This window comes from Protopterus annectens, chromosome 4.part0 (assembly GCF_019279795.1).
Source record: "Protopterus annectens isolate FY-2018-M chromosome 4.part0, PAN1.0, whole genome shotgun sequence".
NCBI classification, from domain to species: Eukaryota; Metazoa; Chordata; order Ceratodontiformes; family Protopteridae; genus Protopterus; species Protopterus annectens.
The window spans coordinates 1,669,820,694-1,669,841,338 of record NC_056733.1 but is presented as its reverse complement, the minus strand read 5'-3'; positions in this window follow the sequence as shown (position 1 = coordinate 1,669,841,338).

Sequence of the window (20,645 nt, the reverse complement as noted above, 5' to 3'; positions counted from 1 at the left end):
TACAACATGTAAGTGTAGCTATGCTGCATTGAGGCTACTGCCTGTTTAACATGTTGTGTGTGGTAATGGCTATTCTGCATGTTTTAATACAGACATGACAGTACTCTATTAGTGAGGGACCCCCATCTATAGGGCCATCTGTGAACTGGTCAGTGTGTGGAACCATTTGTTTCCTGTGTTGCACACTGAACACACATCTGTGCACAGCAGGAGCATAGTTTGAGGACTGCAGACAGTTCATGATGATAGGGATGTGTTAGTGCCATCGCATCCCTGACTGGACATATGTCACATGAAACAGTGGTATGACAGACACTGTCTGGGGTTCCCAGTGACAAGCCAATAATGGGCAACTGTTCATAGCTGCGGTCACATGTCTACTACACATTGTACAGATGTCATGCAGTATATATTCATGTGTTGTGCTCCCTCTGCAAATGTATACAATCTGTTGTGTTGGGTTGATGGTGATATCTATGCATACTGTTGTAGGTAATCCTGAATGCTGTTTTATATCACTAAGCCACATGTGGGTTTAAACTGCAACACCATAGGCTGTATGGGTTGGGAGGTCCCTGCAGAACCTCCTGTCCCTCTTCAGCTGACCATGGCACTGAGCACCAGCACACTTGGGGCCCAGCCTTGGACATCAACCTCTGTTGGCTCTGCCCCACTTTCTGGTGGTACCACCACTGAGGATGGGGCAAGTCCCCCCTGGGAGCAGGACCAGACAGGAACATATCTGCTGTTGTGCGGTCCTGGATGTTTTGTGCTGGGACTCACTAAGGGGTTCCGAAGCCAGATACGCAAGTTCAAGAGCAGAGTGTCACGTTTACAGGGTGATTCTGCCCCTCCTGGACAGCCCCAGCACTTCCTCCTTTGCAGCTATTTAGGTGCAGTGGCGGCTGCCCGTGGTTGGGAACCTCCGTACCACTGTTCGCATGGACTGGTGGATGCCGAACACCCATCCTTGTCCAAGGTGTATCCCCCCACATGTGTCATATACTGACCCTGTATGCTGTCTTGTCTGTGATCCTACCCTACCTATCCTCCATGGCCATACCTACTCTTCTTCCCCCACATCCGACCCTCACCCTACGGAAACATAAGGCCAATCGGCTCCTAGGACATCTGTCCTATACATAGCTGTCCATTTCACACACGTGCCCACTGGACACATGTAACCCTTGTAATATGCATCACAACATACTCCTGTTATCCTCACCTCTGTCCCTCAGGCGCATGATATTGATATGCACATCACTCCTAAATGGTCCAGGTACACATGATGAGGATGACCCCATTGTACACACAACAGTACATGTCCCTCTATGGTTACACATAATAACTGGACAGGTACTGTTGTGTTAATGTACATTACATGCACAGAGTGATGTATACGGCCAATGTACAACTGTTTGCATGTATGAATGACACATGTCTGCTGAAGGAGTCTTGAGATTACATAGGACAACACCACTACATAATACAGGCATCGCTGGTGTTTCCCATTACATTCATTTGTAATGCTTTGTTGCCACATGGTATGTTCCTGATATATCTCTATATATGTATGTACCTATATGCTGGACATAAACACTCACATATACATCTACATGGTGGGATACATTCCTATACTGCTGAATGACTGCGCTGAATGATATGTTTGTGGTTTTGGCGAAAAACGCACAGAGAGTCGCAGGTGAACCAACGGGCTTTAATCCAAAAGTAAAAACTCACGTTTCTTCCTTTATTACTCATTTTGATTTTATTTTAGAGGATGTTATCTGTTGCAAACATACGTTTTATGTATTACAATTTTAGTTAGCAATGTCCTTTTAAGTTAATTGAGTGATGTCTGCGTTGTTTTCAATGCACACTCATTCACTCTTTTATTATTTAATGATGAAAGTTTTGACATTGTTTATCTGAAGAAGTCCTGCTAGTGAGCAGGACGAAAAGCGCTTCATTTACTGCTTTTTATCGTTGGTAATTTTGTGAGTTTTTACTTTTGGATTAAAGCCCGTTGGTTCACCTGTGACTCTCTGTGCCTTTTTCACCAGTTTGTTCACTTTATCTCTCAGCAGTTTGTTTGTGTTTGTTTACTATGGCATCTGAGAGCCCTCACAGTACACCAACTTTATTATCACCACCAGCTTCCCAACCGGAAAGTATGGGTTATTTAACCCCGTTTATTGAGCAACTTTCCCAACGAGTTCAACATCTCCAAAACCGCATAGATGCCACACCTCCTTTTTCTCCAACTACGCCTTCTACAATTCAATACAATTCATAGGTTCATAGGTTCATACTAGGCTATCTGCCCTAGGGCATTTATAAGCCTAGCCAGAGTGTGTTTGGCTTTTGCCACCCATTTTAGATTAATTTTGCTATGCCCTTTTTCGAGGTTAGTATACTGTGCCTCTGTCTAACAGTGACACAGAAGTGATACCCGGGGTAAACCTATGATCTCCCATCCACTCATCAAGATTCCTCTTGAAGAGAGTGAATGAGGGACTCTGCCTAACCTGGACTGGGATTTTATTCCAGAGTGAAGGGAGCCTCTGGGTTATGAATCTGTCCCTCCAGCATGTCCTATTTATTTCAATGCTGAGGTTCAAGTCTCTCAAGTGCGTAGCTCGATGGGATTTGGATTTTCTGAGGTGCAGCATGTCCATTAATTCCGGGTTGGACATGGCTTTATACATCAGGCACAGATCGCCTCTGAGCAGGCAGTATGCCACTGAGTAGAGCTGGAGTTTCTTTAACCGGGCAGCATATGGCATCTGTTTGAGCCCTTTAATCCTCTTGGTGAGGTACTTTTGGGGTCTTTCCAGTTGCTGCAGGTGTCTGGTAAGGTACATCCCAAAGGGGCATTGTACTCAATTATGGGCCTGATGAGGGATGAGTAAAGAGGCACGATGACCTCCCTGATCTAGATGTGAATCCCTTCATGATTAGGTGGGCTATATAAAATGTTTTTCTAACCACTTTGGCCATGTGGTTGTCAAATGAGAGATTGCTATCAACTTGGGTCCCCAGGTCCCTAATTACTTCTTCTGTACTTAATGGATTACCACCTATGTGATAATTTGTGGGCACTTTGTTTTGCCAAAGGGATGCCTATACACTTTTTGGTGTTTATCTTGAGGCCATGGCTCTGGCACCAGTTGTCTGTTTCTATGAGGCCCTTTTGGAGGATGCTTGTGTCGGCTGGAGAGTCGATTATGGCGCCCAGTTTGCAGTCATCTGCGAACTTGGTCAGCCACAGTCCTTCCATGTTGGCCTGTACCTCCGAGAAATATATACCGAACAAGAGAGGTCACAGGACTGAGCCTTGTGGGATGCCACTTGTAACTGGTTTGGAGTCTGACGTGGCACCAGCAATTCTAACCATGTGGGTTCTGTCCTTGAGCCAGTTTGCAACCCATCTAGTGACATAGGGGTTTATATTTAATATGGTGAGCTTATCTATAATGCCCGAGTGGGGTATTGTATTGAAGGCTTTAGTGAGGTCCAGGTAGGCTGTGTGGACCACCTTCCCCTCATCAATGGCCTTGGTGACTGTTTTAAAGAAATCGACCTGGTTTAAGAGGCAGGATCTGCCCTTAACAAAGCCAAACTGGGTAGGATCCAGTGTCTGTAGGTCCCCAATATCTTTATTTATGATATCCATGATGATCCTTTCCATAGCTTTGCAGACCAAGCTAATCAGGCTTATGGGGCGATAGTTTCCAGGATCCATTGAGGCACCACCTTTGTGGAGAGGGACCACTGTTGCTGTACGCCACTCTTTGGGTACATATCCTGTAGTAAGGCTGAGATTGAACGGTAGTTTTATGTTTGGGTTTAGCTCTTCTTGGAGTTCATGTAGGACGCAGCCCAGGACACCGTCTGGTCCCATTGATGCTGTGTTTTTTGCTTTGGAGAGGCGGCTCTTACCTGAGCATCTGAGATGTCAGGGGGGCAGCACTCTGCTGGGATAGATATTTGCCCTTTTGGTGGGAGGGGGGGAGAAGTTTGCGCTGAACCTGTCAGCTAGGATGTTGGCAATGTCTGTGGGTTCGGTGTATTTTTTGTCATTTTGGACTAATTCTGAGCATATCTGGGAATTCCCACCCAGGTTCCTAACATAACTAAAGAAAGCCTTGTGATTATCCTTAGTGTCCTGTGCAATTTTTCTCTCAAAGCTGGCCTTAGACGATTTTATGAGTGCCCATAGTTTTTTGCTAATACTGATCAGAGATGCCTTCCCTTTTTGGGATTTTGCTCTATCATGTAGTAGCTTCCTCCTTCTATTGTATAGTTTGTTTATGGCTGGGTCCACCAGACAGGACATCTGCCTTTGGAGGATTGGGTCTTGGTTTTATTTGGGATTGCATGATCCATGCATTCCTGAAGGTGTTCATAGAATGCTTTTATAAAGGATTCTGCAGTCTGGGCTGTATTTTCCACAGGCCCGGGGGCTTTGAAGGATTCCACCTCGGTTTTAAGGAGTGTGAAATTTGCTTTAGAGAAGTTTTTCACTGTGGTTTTCTGGGCAGGGGGTGGGGTCGGGATGTGAAGGAGATACTAATAGTACGGAAGTTTGTCCATCTACCAGCCCAACAACAGTGCCTGCATTTAACAACGGTTCTACTCAAAGTGAACCAGGTAATATCTTAGCAAACCAAGGACTGGATGGTCAAACCAGTTTTGCACGTCCGTCGCATCGTGTTAACTGTTCTGCTAAAACTAACATTCCAGGACCAGCTATTTGTACTGGGTTAGTCCCAGGCACTTTAGCTGAACAAGCAACCAACTATGCTTTGCATGGAGGGCCGAATGGTCGTACGAAAGTTACATATTCATCTAACCCATCTAACCCTTCAACTTCTATTGTTAACTTGAGTACAACAGGGCAGCCACATTCATTGCATAACCAGGCATCCAGGAATGCAGATTTAAACACCATTCCTTCATTCGACCAATGGCTTAAGGAACCGATGCAGCTTTTCAACATGCAACCTATCCATGTACAAAACCACCTTTCTGAAGGAGCAGGTAACATTTCCTTATTATTACAACACTTGGATAAAACTTTGTTTAAATATAAAAAGCTTTTGTTGGAAGTGACGTATCTTTGCCAATGCATTAATGAAAGCATTGTGCCTAAGGGCTTAAGAGTTTGCCAGTACCCTACTGGGTTACTGGCTGGAATAACGGGCTTATTGAGCAACTTTCCCAACGAGTTGAACATCTCCAAAACCGCATAGATGCCACACCTCCTTTTTCACCAACTATGCCTTCTACAATTCAAAACAATTCATAGGTTCATAGGTTCATACTAGGCTAGCTGACCTAGGGCATTTATAAGCCTAGCCAGAGTGTGTTTGGCTTTTGCCACCCATTTTAAATTAATTATGCTATGCCCTTTTTCGAGGTTAGTATACTGTGCCTCTGTCTAACAGTGACACAGAAGTGATACCCGGGGTAAACCTATGATCTCCCATCCACTCATCAAGATTCCTCTTGAAGAGAGTGAATGAGGGACTCTGCCTAACCTGGACTGGGATTTTACTCCAGAGTGAAGGGAGCCTCTGGGTTATGAATCTGTCCCTCCAGCATGTCCTATTTATTTCAATGCTGAGGTTCAAGTCTCTCAAGCACGTAGCTCGATGGGATTTGGATTTTCTGAGGTGCAGCATGTCCATTAATTCCGGGTTGGACATGGCTTTATACATCAGGCACAGATCGCCTCTGAGCAGGCAGTATGCCACTGAGTAGAGCTGGAGTTTCTTTAACCGGGCAGCATATGGCATCTGTTTGAGCCCTTTAATCCTCTTGGTGAGGTACTTTTGGGGTCTTTCCAGTTGCTGCAGGTGTCTGGTAAGGTACATCCCAAAAGGGCATTGTACTCAATTATGGGCCTGATGAGGGATGAGTAAAGAGGCACGATGACCTCCCCTGATCTAGATGTGAATCCCTTCATGATTAGGTGGGCTATATAAAATGTTTTTCTAACCACTTTGGCCACGTGGTTGTCAAATGAGAGATTGCTATCAACTTGGGTCCCCAGGTCCCTAATTACTTCTTCTGTACTTAATGGATTACCACCTATGTGATAATTTGTGGGCACTTTGTTTTTGCCAAAGGGGATGCCTATACACTTTTTGGCGTTTAGCTTGAGGCCATGGCTCTGACACCAGTTGTCTGTTTCTATGAGGCCCTTTTGGAGGATGCTTGTGTCAGCTGGAGAGTCGATTATGGCGCCCAGTTTGCAGTCATCTGCGAACTTGGTCAGCCACAGTCCTTCCGTGTTGGCCTGTACCTCCGAGAAATATATACCGAACAAGAGAGGTCCCAGGACTGAGCCTTGGGGGACGCCACTTGTAACTGGTTTGGAGTCTGACGTGGCTCCAGCAATTCTAACCATGTGGGTTCTGTCCTTGAGCCAGTTTGCAACCCATCTAGTGACATAGAGGTTTATATTTAAGCTGGTGAGCTTATCTATAATGCCTGAGTGGGGTATTGTATTGAAGGCTTTAGCGAGGTCCAGGTAGGCTGTGTGGACCACCTTCCCCTCGTCAATGGCCTTGGTGACTGTTTTAAAGAAATTGACCAGGTTTAAGAGGCAGGATCTGCCCTTAACAAAGCCGAACTGGGTAGGATCCAGTGTCTGTAGGTCCCCAATATCTTTATTTATGATATCCATGATGATCCTTTCCATAGCTTTGCAGACCAAGCTAGTCAGGCTTATGGGGCGATAGTTTCCAGGATCCGTTGAGGCACCACCTTTGTGGAGAGGGACCACTATTGCTGTACGCCACTCTTTGGGTACATATCCTGTAGTAAGGCTGAGATTGAACGGTAGTTTTATGTTTGGGTTTAGCTCTTCTTGGAGTTCATGTAGGGCACAGCCCAGGACACCGTCTGGTCCCATTGATGCTGTGTTTTTTGCTTTGGAGAGGGCGTCTCTTACCTGAGCATCTGAGATGTCAGGGGGGCAGCACTCTGCTGGGATAGATATTTGCCCTTTTGGTGGGGAGGGGGAGAAGTTTGCGCTGAACCTGTCAGCTAGGATGTTGGCAATGTCTGTGGGTTTGGTGTATTTTTGTCATTTTGGACTAATTCTGAGCATATCTGGGAATTCCCACCCAGGTTCCTAACATAACTAAAGAAAGCCTTGTGATTATCCTTAGTGTCCTGTGCAATTTTCTCTCAAAGCTGGCCTTAGACGATTTTATGAGTGCCCGTAGTTTTTTGCTAATACTGATCAGAGATGCCTTCCCTTTTTGGGATTTTGCTCTATCATGTAGTAGCTTCCTCCTTCTATTGTATAGTTTGTTTATGGCTGGGTCCACCAGACAGGACATCTGCCTTTGGAGGATTGGGTCTTGGTTTTATTTGGGATTGCATGATCCATGCATTCCTGAAGGTGTTCATAGAATGCGTTTATAAAGGATTCTGCAGTCTGGGCTGTATTTTCCACAGGCCCGGGGGCTTTGAAGGATTCCACCTCGGTTTTGAGGAGTGTGAAATTTGCTTTAGAGAAGTTTTTCACTGTGGTTTTCTGGGCAGGGGGTGGGGTCGGGATGTGAAGGAGATACTAATAGTACGGAAGTTTGTCCATCTACCAGCCCAACAACAGTGCCTGCATTTAACAACAGTTCTACTAAAAGTGAACCAGGTAATATCTTAGCAAACCAAGGACCGAATGGTCAAACCAGTTTTACGCGTCCGTCGCATCGTGTTAACTGTTCTGCTCAAACTAACATTCCAGGACCAGCTATTTGTACTGGGTTAGTCCTAGGAACTTTAGCTGAACAAGCAACCAACTATGCTGTGCATGGAGGGCCGAACGGTCATACGAAACTTACATATTCATGTAACCCATCTAACCCTTCAGCTTCTATTGTTAACTTGAATGCAACAGGGCAGCCACATTCATTGCATAACCAGGCATCCAGGAATGCAGATTTAAACACCATTCCTTCATTCGACCAATGGCTTAAGGAACCGATGCAGCTTTTCAACATGCAACCTATCCAGGTACAAAACCACCTTTCTGAAGGAGCAGGTAACATTTCCTTATTATTACAACACTTGGATAAAACTTTGTTTAAATATAAAAAGCTTTTATTGGAAGTGGCATATCTTTGCCAATGCATTAATGAAAGCATTGTGCCTAAGGGCTTAAGAGTTTGCCAGTACCCTACTGGGTTACTGGCTGGGTCCATTTTTCATCAAGAATTGGTGGCTATGTTTAACAAACAAGGGCTAGATTTGCTTAACCTTATGGTCAAACATTATCAAACAACTATCGACCAATTACTCGAAGAGGCAACTGCCCTGGATAATACTATTAAACAACATGCTGACTTTGGACATTACAGGTTTGACTATAATAGAATTTTTGTCAGTATTGACCAACATTTAATTAAATTAAGAGAAGTCAAAATGAAAAAAACTTAACAGAGATCATACAGCATACAAAGAAGTGGTTGCTTACCCCCAACTCCCTCCATCACAAGTTTCTAAAATTAATAGTTATGGTTTAATCAACAAAAATCAAAACCCACCAGTTGGAAACCAACACGTCCCGTGTAGCCCACAGGCTAACCTGAATGTGGCCCAAGGAGACCACTCTGGTCAAAGACTTGACATACCTATCAACTCACGAGAAGGTTCACTAGTTCAAAATGCTCAAAATTTTCAGAATCTGGCCTCACAGTACAACTTGAGATCGAAGGGGAAAAAAATCACAGTTCAACAACAACAACAGAGCGAAGAACTGCAGACGCAGGAGATGAGTTTGTCATGTTTGAACACAACAGAGCTTCCAAACTCCAAGTTAAAAGAAATCCTTCTGAATGTGGATAAGGATTTCAAAATCTACAACTACATGGACAATGTCATTGACCCACCATTGGTTGAGTTGTTAGCAAAGGGGTACACCTTTGTTCCATCTAGAAGGGCGGATTTGGCAAACATTTTAATTGACTTAAAATTGTATGTTAGAAAGCTAAACTTGTCATTAATGTTTGTTGACAATGTAAACATACTGAGAAGTATTTCACATACTTCCAGTACATTTTGCCCCCCCTTCACCTTACATTGCAATTATTTGAACAAATTTGCGAGTTAGACTTATTAACTCATCCAGATCAAGATTCAATAACAAAAAGAGTTTTTCCCCTTCTAACACTTCCAAAGAGCAACGTGATTTAATACATCTAATCCAGCAGGCCCCTGTTCGGATTATGCCATCAGACAAGGGTGGTGGGTTAGTAGTGATGAATGTCGAAGACTACATAAATGAGATGGAAAAAAAATTGTCAATAGTACTACTTATCAGCTTATGTCACAGAATGAATTAAATCAAGCTTGTTCTAAAATTAAATCACATTTATATGAAATGTGTTTGGAAACTAGGATTTCCTCTGACCTTTTTAAGTATCTTAGTATGCCAGCCCCTAGAACCCCTATCCTTTTTGGTATTCCCAAATTACATAAAAACATCTGTAATCCACCAGTGAGACCACTAGTAGACACAAGGTCAAGTTTAATGTATCCTTGGGCGAAATGGGTTGACGAATCACTCAAAAAATATGTGACCCAAGAACAGCAAATTTGTAAAGATTCTTGGACATTTTTAGCCCAAATTAACAATTTGGACTATAGTCAATCTTTGAATTTTTTGACAATTGATGTCCAAGATCTTTCTTCTTCAATCCCACATGACAAAGGGATTGAATGGACCAGCAGACTACTGAGGACTAAGGGAGCACCACTAGAAGAAGTTAACTTAATAGAGGAAATGTTGGACGTTATTTTGAATAATAACTACATTACATTTAACAACAAATATTTTGTCCAAAAAATAGGAGTGGCCATGGGATCTCCATGTGGGGCCAGCTATGCAAATCTGGTTATGGCATCATGGGAGCAAGAGTTTATTTTTAATAAATCTGACATAAAGCAACAGATTTATTTTTACACACGCTTCCTTGACGACGTTTTCATACTATTCAGTGGTGACAGGGATGATGCAGTAGCCTTGGTGGATTACTTTAATAGTACAACTAGCTTCCTTTCATTTACATATACGTTTGACACAGACCAGATGTTTTATATGGATGTAGACTTAAGTAAGGATAAAATAAAAAATTCATATGTTTCTAAAATTTACAGAAAACCCACACACTCTAACTATTTTCTCCATTACAGCAGCTGTCACCCTTGGCATCAGAAAAAATCAGTTGTCAAGGGACAATTTGTGAGAGCTGCACATATAGTTACACTTTATTTTTTATTTATTTTTTTTATTTGCAGTTGTTTAACCAGGATAGTCCATTGGGCCTGAAGAACCCATTTTCAATGGAGTCCTGGGGAGAAAAGCTCCTCATACAGATTACACAAAAGTTAATATACAAACATAGATTACATGAAGATTACAGAGGTAAGCAAACTAAGATTAATATACACACATAGAATGCATGAAGACTACAGAGGTAAAACAGACTGATCAAAAGTATTTCAATCAAAGTTAATAATAATATATATATATTTTTTTTTTTTTGGACAGGTAGTTGGATTCAGTAAGGAAAGGAATTGCTGGATACTAGTAAGGAGTTGTATAATAGAAGGAAGCAAGAATTTGTTACCTGGGATTTGAGAGAAGGAAGGGAAAGAGTGTTGAAGTAAAGTGTAAGTTATGAGGAATGGGAGCAGGAGCATTCCCATGTGGAAGTTAGATGAGAGTGGAGTGATTTTTTAAAGGATGGGAGGCTAGTAGTGGTACGAATGGAGGGGGGAAGGGAGTTCCATAGGCGTGCTAGAGAGTGTGAGAGGAGGTATTGTCTTGGGGGTGGAGGGGTCTGTAAACATCTATAAGGTTTTGATTGTTAGATCTGAGAAGCCTTTGTGTATGGTGCATTTTAAAGGTAGTGGAGAGGGAGGGACAGAGGGATGGCTGGAAAATGAGTTTATGAGCATAGGTGAGCTGAGTGTAGGAGAGGTAGTTGGGAAGCTCAAGCCAGTATAGTTTCTGAAGAGATTCACAGTGATGGGTTGATGATTTGTTGCTAGTGGCGAATCTGGCTATTTTATTGTAACAAGAGGACAGTTTGGTTTTGAGAGATAACTGTAGGTTTGTTAGAAGAGGGGCTCCATAGAGAAGGGAGGGTAAGAGAAATGAAGTAGAGAGAGTAAGTTTAGTAGTTGAGGTGAGGAACCGATTGTGTCAGTAGAGCATGCCAAGTTTTTGGTGGGTTTTTTTTATGTTTAGTAGTAGATAGGAGTTAAATTTGAGCCTGTCATCTATTTGAACTCCTAGTAGTTTGGTTTCAATTACCAGCTCAAGAGGTGTTGTATTTTGGCTGGTAATGGAGAATAAATTTCGATCGAAATTCTTAGTTTTAGAGGAGGTAAAAATCATAAGTTTAGTTTTAGCAGCACTGAGTGCTAGATGGTTGTCTTTCATCCATTGTTCTGTGGTAGAGAAAGCATCTTGAGTTAATTTTAAGAGAGTTGGTATGGATGGGGCAGCACAGATGATTGTGGAATCATCTGCATATTGGATAACGTTAGCAAGAGGGATAGAGCGGTAAAAGTCATTAATGAAAATGTTGTGAAGAGGAGGGGGCCCAGTATGGAACCTTGTGGGACACCTGTGGGGGTGATGAGGAAAGAGGAGGTGGCCTTTTTCCATTTGACAGCTTGTTGCTTATTAGAGAGATAGCTGGTAAACCATTTGAGGGAAGAGGGGGAGAGGTTTAGGTTAGTTAGTTTAGTAAGAAGTAGGTTATAAGAGATAGTGTCGAAGGCCTTAGAGAGATCGAGAAGGATGGTAGATACAGTGAAGCCAGAATCTCTAGCTTTATTCACAGTTTCAAGGAAGGAAAGGAGGGCAGTCATAGTGCTATGATGGGGTCTGAATCGGTGTTGGGTAGGAGTTAATAGGTTATTGTCTAAGAGATGGGGGAGGAGTTGAAGGTGGATACATTTCTCTAGGACTTTAGAAATGGGAGAGAGGATGGCGATGGGACGGAAATTGGAAATATTAGTATTATTTCCTCCTTTGTGCAGGGGAATGATGTAAGCTTTTTTCCAGATTTCAGGAACAAGACCTTCTTGGATAGAGCGGTTGATTAGGATGCTGATAGGGAGGGCAATGGCTTCAGCAGCTATGCTGAGGAAGTATGAGGGAATGTTATCGGGGGCATTGGTGCTTGGTTTTAGTTTCTGCAGAGACAAGGAAGAGAAGTTAGAAAGGAAAACTATCAGCAATGCAGTTAGCTACAGGTTAAAAAGGTAGGATCTGTGTGGAGAAGGTCTGAGATGGTACAGGAGTCTACCGAAAAGGAGAGCCAGAGGGTAAAGTACTGAAAGGGCACAAGGTGAGTGTGAAGAGGATCAGGTCAAGGACATAAGAAATTAGTTGAGATTACAGAGGTAGAACAGAGAGAGGCAGAGAAAGATGGATAGGATAAAGGTGCCACCTAGTGAGAAGATCTGGTATTGTAGGTAAGTGTGTAAGGGAACTAACTGGTGTAGAACTTAGTAGAGATGTATAGTAAGAGAGAGTTTAGGTAAGTGGTAGAGGTGAGTTGGCTGTTGGGTAGATAGAGAGGAGGGGCAAAGGGAAGCTGGCTGCTCAAGCTCACTGCGAACTTTGGAGCCCTGAAGCAAGTAGTAGACAGGGGTCTGATTTACAATGTGGACTTAGCCCATAACATACTTTCTTTCTTCCTTGATAGAGGGTGCTGAGAAAAGAAGCTGGTAGATGAGGTCGCTGGACTTGGGATGGGATTCTTATCTCACCAGGTAGGTAGTGGTTATATTAGGAGCAGGAGAAAGTTGAGCTGGGTACTTTGGGGAGAAAGGGAGACAAATATACAGAAGAGAAAAGTTAGCATTCAGCATATATATAAGTAGTATAAGCTAGCAGTAACAAATGCAACATATCAAACATTCACATTTAAATATGAGGTAGGTACATATATTTATGCAATCTAAGCATGTCTCTAGCATTTCAAAGGAATAGCCTTCATGGTAGTTGCAAATACAATATTACAACATTCGCATTTAATTATGAGGTAGATACATACATTTAGGCATTCTAAGCATGTCTCTAACAAATCAAAGGACTAGCATTCAGGATAGTTGCAAAGGAACAAAAAATACAGTGAATAAGGTCAGCATTTAAGCAGTCCAGGCAAGAGAGGACTTATGTTATTCCACTAATGGCCTGTAGGTGCAAGCTAAGCAATAAATGAGGGGGCCCCCACTCCCTAGGGATATTTGTCTGGCAGGCGGTGCAGCATGAATTCCCTTAAAAATCTTGGGGACAGTATTTTCCTGGAAGCTACTTAAATAGAGCAAATTTATCGTGTGCCAGGTCCCAAAAGAAAATACCCTTTGCAGATTTAGTGAGTAGCGAGTAGTTACCACTTTTAAAATTTAATATAAAGGTAGCTAGTAAATGCTGCGTATGTAAAGTGAATGATTAAAGGAAGAATATCGCTTAGGCACGTTCAAACAGGAGTAGGAATGGTGGTACAACTACAAGCTGCCATTACAGGTTGTTAATAGGATGGAATAAGCGACTATAGTACACTCAGTCAAGCTTCTCAGGTGAAGCATGTTCACTTCCAGTCATACATGGCTGTGAGCCTAAAATAGAGTTTCCCAGGGATTCAGATTAGCTCCTCGTGGGTGGCGTAGTTGTAAAGCCGTTTCAGCTGTACAAGCATTAATCACTTTAAAACTATCACATTCACAGTCGCAACAATCATATGCCTTTAGGAAAGGGTATTAGCCTGTACGACTGTAAATAATGTAAGACCCACCGGACTGTTTCGACTTGCTCCACTTTGGTGGCATGGTTGCAAACAGCCGATTCAGCTGTAAAATCACTGTGAACTTTAAGTTGGTCAAATTCACAGTCATATACTTGCAGGAACAAGTGTTCGCTTGCAGGACTGTAATTAGAGAAAAAACTCAAGACAGAATGCTCGGTCTCATTCCACGTGGGTGGCGCAGTTTACAATAGCCGTGTAGGCTATAATCACAATACTACTTAGGAGATGGGCTATATCCAGAGTTGTTGGCCATTACATGCAGAGAACAAGAGTTTGCATGCAATTTTACATGTACTAGGCAAGAAAGTTATCAACTCCATTGTCGAACTAACAACCTGTCCAAGTTTAAACAAATGGGCAAGGACAGTGAGCACACGGTCACAAGAACAGCTACAACATAGTACAGATAGACCCAGAGTATCCCAAAACAAGATAGCGGACTTGGGGTTTAGAGACAGCATAAGCCTAATCCTTCACGTGGGTCGCATAAGCGATACCAATACTGCCTTAGCAGAAGCAGAATAACCAGATATAAAAGATCCCAACCTTGCCAGCGTGAGAGGAAAAACTATTATCCGCAGTCAAGTTACAGACAAACAATAACTAGGCAAAGTATGCAATTACTGTTGCAGAGCAAAACCGCTATACATATATCGCTAGGTACTAAGACAAAACCATCAGTCCACAGTAAACGCTGTAACAATTAGACGACCATGTAATACGCAAATGCATACAATTATAGTAAGCCAGGCAATGAAACCACTAACACCACTTACCAGGGGCAAAGACGCCAGGGCAGAGCGGACAGCAGCCAGGGACTATGATAAGGTGAGCTAACAAAAGATGGCCAGATTTCCTTTATGAAAGCCAAAAATTGAAGGACATGTTCCTCAAAAGGGGTTATCCCGAGGACTTGATAGACATGGTCTGTGATGAAGTCACTACTAAGAGATTACAAGGCTTATACAGACCAATCCTTAGTTTGAGTTTCAATAATACTGTAATAACTGACTTTAGCCACCATGATAAATATGAATATACAATCAGCCAGATAACCCCCTTTCGTAGTGATGCTAAGGCGATCAAGTATATCTTACATAAAAATTGGGAAATAATCAGGAGAGATGTTCACATTGCTGACAGGTTTGAGAATGGTCCCCGTATCACATACAAGCATGGTACGAATTTGAAAAGTTTATTAGAAGTTAGCAAACCAGTACTAAATTGGAAATGTGGTATGTATAAATGCCAAATGTGCAATTATTGTAAGCACATGAGTACAGGCAGTGTGGTATCTATTAGAAATACTATTTACAAGACCCATTTTAGGTTCACCTGCCAGTCTAAATCTGTTGTCTATGTAGCTCAATGCTCAGATTGTACCACATTTTACATCGGTAAAACCAATTGTAGGTTGATGGAACATGTGTATGAGCACTTGTATAAGATTAAAAATCAAAGCCTTGACAACGCTTTGGCAAGACATACTGTGTCACACCCACACCATTCTTTTCTATTCAGAGCTATTGATTCAGTGTTAGATGATAATACAGTTGGACCTTCATCTTTACTATTGGAACAGCTTGAATTATGCTGGCAACTTCGTACTGGATCTTGTTTTAATCCAGGACTAAATAAGGTAGTATCTCTGGCATGTATACTCAAACTTAGGAATTTGAGACACTAATAAATATACATATAACATATATACACAATATCTTTGTTACCTTTTGGAGAAAAGAAAGTGAAATAATAATAACGTTAAAATTAAAAATTAAAATTAAAATTGACAGTATTTATTTGAGAAGTAGGACTTAGTTATAGCCATAGTCTTTCTTGTAGGTTTATGTCCTCAAGAATTTCCATCAGATTATTAAGAAAATAAATCTGTTAAATGTATAGCATCAGGTTTACAAATGTATTTTTCACACATCATTTTTATTTAGCAATCCTTGACACTTTTTTCTAAGTGCTTATGTGTTTAGTTGGTGTAACAGCAGTGTGGTTATTGTTCATTTCTGATTTTAACAAACTTCAGTATACTGTTTGCATTGTGTTTAGTTATGAAGTTTTATTCATTTATTATTCATTTTCATATTCACCAATTTGTTCACTTTATCTCTCAGCAGTTTGTTTATGTTTGTGGTACTCTCCATTGTCTGTATATCTGCTATGGCGTATTGGTAAATTACATTAGCTGTGTGTGCAGGGTCCTGGTTCCGAACCTTAAAGCAGTTGTGAGCGGGTGTGCATGGGTTTGCGGGGTGTTAAGCAATGCTAACCTCTGGTTACAGCTTCTTACACTCAGTTAGCCTCTACATTGCTTTACCAGTGCAATACTCGCATACTGGTTGCCAAACAGGCTTACACCCACTAGCTCCCACACTTGCAAATGCACCAACATTGCTGCTTGCATCTGACCCCTGGGTGGGAGTGAGGACCACAATATTTCATTGTGATGCCTATTACATCAGATTACATGCCTACAATATTGGGGATGGCTGCCATTAGGCGATGGCATACCGTTCGACTCTATGAAATTGGCGGCCTGTCCAGTGATTTATTCATATTATTTGTGTGCTCCTCTTACAATCTGTACCCATCTGGCTGATACATGGGAACCGGGACTCTTCAATACAAAAAGTAATTGGGTTTTGGGACCCATATCCATCGGCCGAGTCATGCTACCGCATACCTATTATAGGGTTGCCACCTTTTCAATTGCCCAAGGTGGGACTTTTATGTAGAAACATCAGATTTTGCAGGGTAAAACATACTCACAGCCAGTACAAATGAAAGAACTTCACTGTTTTGCCTAAATAAAAGCTTATTCTTGTAGCATTACAGTTGCTTATTCTTTTTCTTATAACATTTAGGTGTTTCAGATACAAAATAATTGTTTTATGCAACTACTACAGACAATATAGGAAAATCTTTGTCCTAAAATCTCAGGACATTTGCCATATTTTCAATTATTTTGCAGGACACAACTGCCCAAAGGGGACTGTCCCTCGCAAAGGTGGACAGGTGGTAACCCTAACCTATTATTCTATCACTTTTCTAAGGTAGTCAGCGGAATATGCACTTTCTGTCACTATCAGACCTCTCATACGAATGGGGAAAAATGAACCCTGAATCAGGGACACTGCATAACAACATCAGGGACACATTTAGAAATTTGGTGCTATTAACCTGACACATTGACAGACCCAGAGCATATGTATTCATACACATCGTCTGAGGTACATGCTGTTTATGACTCTTAAATGTTGTCGTTATTCATTACGTGTATTCCACCACCTTTCCTCCTAATATCACTAGTTCTAAGAGTGTATAGGTGGGAGAGAGTTATAGGTTCATAGGTTCATACTAGGCTATCTGCCCTAGGGCATTTATAAGCCTAGCCAGAGTGTGTTTGGCTTTCGCCACCCATTTTAAATTAATTTTGCTATGCCCTTTTTCGAGGTTAGTATACTGTGCCTCTGTCTAACAGTGACACAGAAGTGATACCCGGGGTAAACCTACGATCTCCCATCCACTCATCATGATTCCTCTAGAAGAGAGTGAATGAGGGACTCTGCCTAACCTGGACTCGGATTTTACTCCAGAGTGAAGGGAGCCTCTGGGTTATGAATCTGTCCCTCCAGCATGTGCTATTTATTTCAGTGCTGAGGTTCAAGTCTCTCGAGTGCGTAGCTTGATGGGATTTGGATTTTCTGAGGTGCAGCATGTCCATTAATTCCGGGTTGGACATGGCTTTATACATCAGGCACAGATCGCCTCTGAGCAGGCGGTATGCCACTGAGTAGAGCTGGAGTTTCTTTAACCGGGCAGCATATGGCATCTGTTTGAGCCCTTTAATCCTCTTGGTGAAGTACTTTTGGGGTCTTTCCAGTTGCTGCAGGTGTCTGGTAAGGTACATCCCAAAAGGGGCATTGTACTCAATTATGGGCCTGATGAGGGATGAGTAAAGAGGCACGATGACCTCCCCTGATCTAGATGTGAACCCCTTCATGATTAGGTGGGCTATATAAAATGTTTTTCTAACCACTTTGGCCACGTGGTTGTCAAATGAGAGATTGCTATCAACTTGGGTCCCCAGGTCCCTAATTACTTCTTCTGTACTTAATGGATTACCACCTATGTGGTAATTTGTGGGTACTTTGTTTTTTCCAAAGGGGATGACTATACACTTTTTGGCGTTTAGCTTGAGGCCATGGCTCTGGCACCACTTGTCTGTTTCTATGAGGCCCTTTTGGAGGATGCTTGTGTCGGCTGGAGAGTTGATTATGGCGCCCAGTTTGCAGTCATCTGCGAACTTGGTCAGCCACAGTCCTTCTGTGTTGGCCTTCACCTCCGAGAAATATATACCGAACAAGAGAGGTCCCAGGACTGAGCCTTGTGAGATGCCACTTGCAACTGATTTGGAGTCTGACATGGCTCCAGCAATTCTAACCATGTGGTTCTGTCCTTGAGCCAGTTTGGAACCCATCTAGTGACATAGGGGTTCATATTTAAGCTGGTGAGCTTATCTATAATGCCCGAGTGGGGTATTGTATCGAAGGCTTTTGCGAGGTCCAAGTAGGCTGTGTGGACCACCTTCCCCTCGTCAATGGCCTTGGTGACTGTTTCAAAGAAATTGACCAGGTTTAAGAGGCAGGATCTGCCCTTAACAAAGCCAAACTGGGTAGGATCCAGTGTCTGTAGGTCCCCAATATCTTTATTTATGAGGTCCATGATGATCCTTTCCATAGCTTTGCAGACCAAGCTAATCAGGCTTATGGTGCAATAGTTTCCAGGATCCGTTGAGGCACCACCTTTGTGGAGAGGGACCACTGTTGCTGTACACCACTCTTTGGGTACATATCCTGTAGTAAGGCTGAGATTGAACAGTAGTTTTATGTTTGGGTTTAGCTCTTCTTGAAGTTCATGTAGGACACAGACCGGGACACCGTCTGATCCCATTGATGCTGTGTATTTTGCTTTGGAGAGGGCGGCTCTTACCTGAGCATCTGAGATGTCAGGGGGGCAGCACTCTGCTGGGATAGATATTCACCCTTTTGGTGGGGAGGGGGAGAAGTTTGTGCTGAACCTGTCAGCTAGGATGTTGGCAATGTCTGTGGGTTTGTTGTATTTTTTGTCATTTTGGACTAATTCTGAGCATATCTGGGAATTCCCACCCAGGTTCCTAACATAACTAAAGAAAGCCTTGTGATTATCCTTAGTGTCCTGTGCAATTTTTCTCTTGAAGCTGGCCTTAGACGATTTTATGAGTGCCCATAGTTTTTTGCTAATACTGATCAGAGATGCCTTCCCTTTTTGGGATTTTGCTCTATCATGTAGTAGCTTCCTCCTTCTATTGTATAGTTTGCTTATGGCTGGGTCCACCAGACAGGACGTCTGCCTTTGGAAGATTGGGTCTTGGTTTTATTTTGGATTGTATGATCCATGCATTCCTGAAGGTGTTCATAGAATGCGTTTATAAAGGATTCTGCAGTCTGGGCCGTATTTTCCACAGGCCCGGGGGCTTTGAAGGATTCCACCTCAGTTTTGAGGAGTGTGAAATTTGCTTTAGAGAAGTTTTTCACTGTGGTTTTCTGGGCAGGGGGTGGGGTCGGGATGTGAATTTCCAGTGAGATTAGTTTATAGTCTGATCTTACCAGTGAGGGATACACTTCTGGTCTGGAGCATAGAGTCCCCATGTTGGTGATGATCAGGTCCAGTATGTTTTCCCCTCTTGTGGGAGTGGTAACAAGTTGTTCCATAGCATTTGAGTTTATAAATTCTAGGAACCTTTGGGCTAGGGTGTTGGAGCTAGAGTATTGCTCCCAGTCTATGTTTGGGTAGTTGAAGTCGCCCAATTTAATGGTGTTTGGAGAGACCTTCATATTTTCCAGTGTTCTCAGGAAGGCCGAGTGGGGTTCCTGGGTTTGGGAGGGTGGTCTGTAGCAGGCTATAAACTGGAAGGCAGTTTTACCCACTGTTAGTTGCACATGGATAGTCTCTGATGCTTCGTGCTGTGCCACCAACCTGGAGGTGTGGGTATCTTTGACGAATATTGATACTCCCCCTCCTTTTGTGGTTCGGTCCAGGTTTTGAGGCTGAAAAGCATGGTATGAGGTATAACCTGGTAGTGCTGGGGTGCTCTCGGGAGTCTTGAACCAGGTTTCTGTTACTGCACAGATATCGATGTTCTCCATGCTAAGGAGAGTTTCGAGTGCATGCATCTTGAGGTTTAGACTTCTGGCGTTGAGTAGCATTACTCTTAATTTCTTATCCCTTGTGATACCTATGGAGGTGGGTTTGTCTTTTGAGCCTTGCCTAAAAAAGGCACTTTGGGGGTAGCAAAAGCCTTTGCCAATATCCAAAAGCCCAGGGGTGACAGATGCAAGCCGTCCCTAGCGAAGCATCGTGGCTTTTGGAGCATGTCATCCCAGGCTGACAGGCATTGGATCCCCTTTGAATGACACCAATACTTAAGACAATTGTTGAAATTTATCATCTTGTCTTCATATTGTGGCATCATTCTTGGTGAGTGTAAGATGCTACTCAAGGTCAGGGTCATACCGGCCTGGGCTACATGGTCAGAGAGCTCCTCTATGTCTCTTTTCATGTAGTCCAGGGAGGTACGTCTCAGGTCATTCACACCAGCATGGACAATGACTGAGTCATATTTGTACTTGCCTTGGAGTGACCTAAGTGCTTGTGTTATGTGCCGGATCCTAGCGTCCGACAGACAGCTCACCGTGACATTCTCCTTGTTCAGCCTGGTGAGCGGGACGTCAGTGTGCCTGACGATAG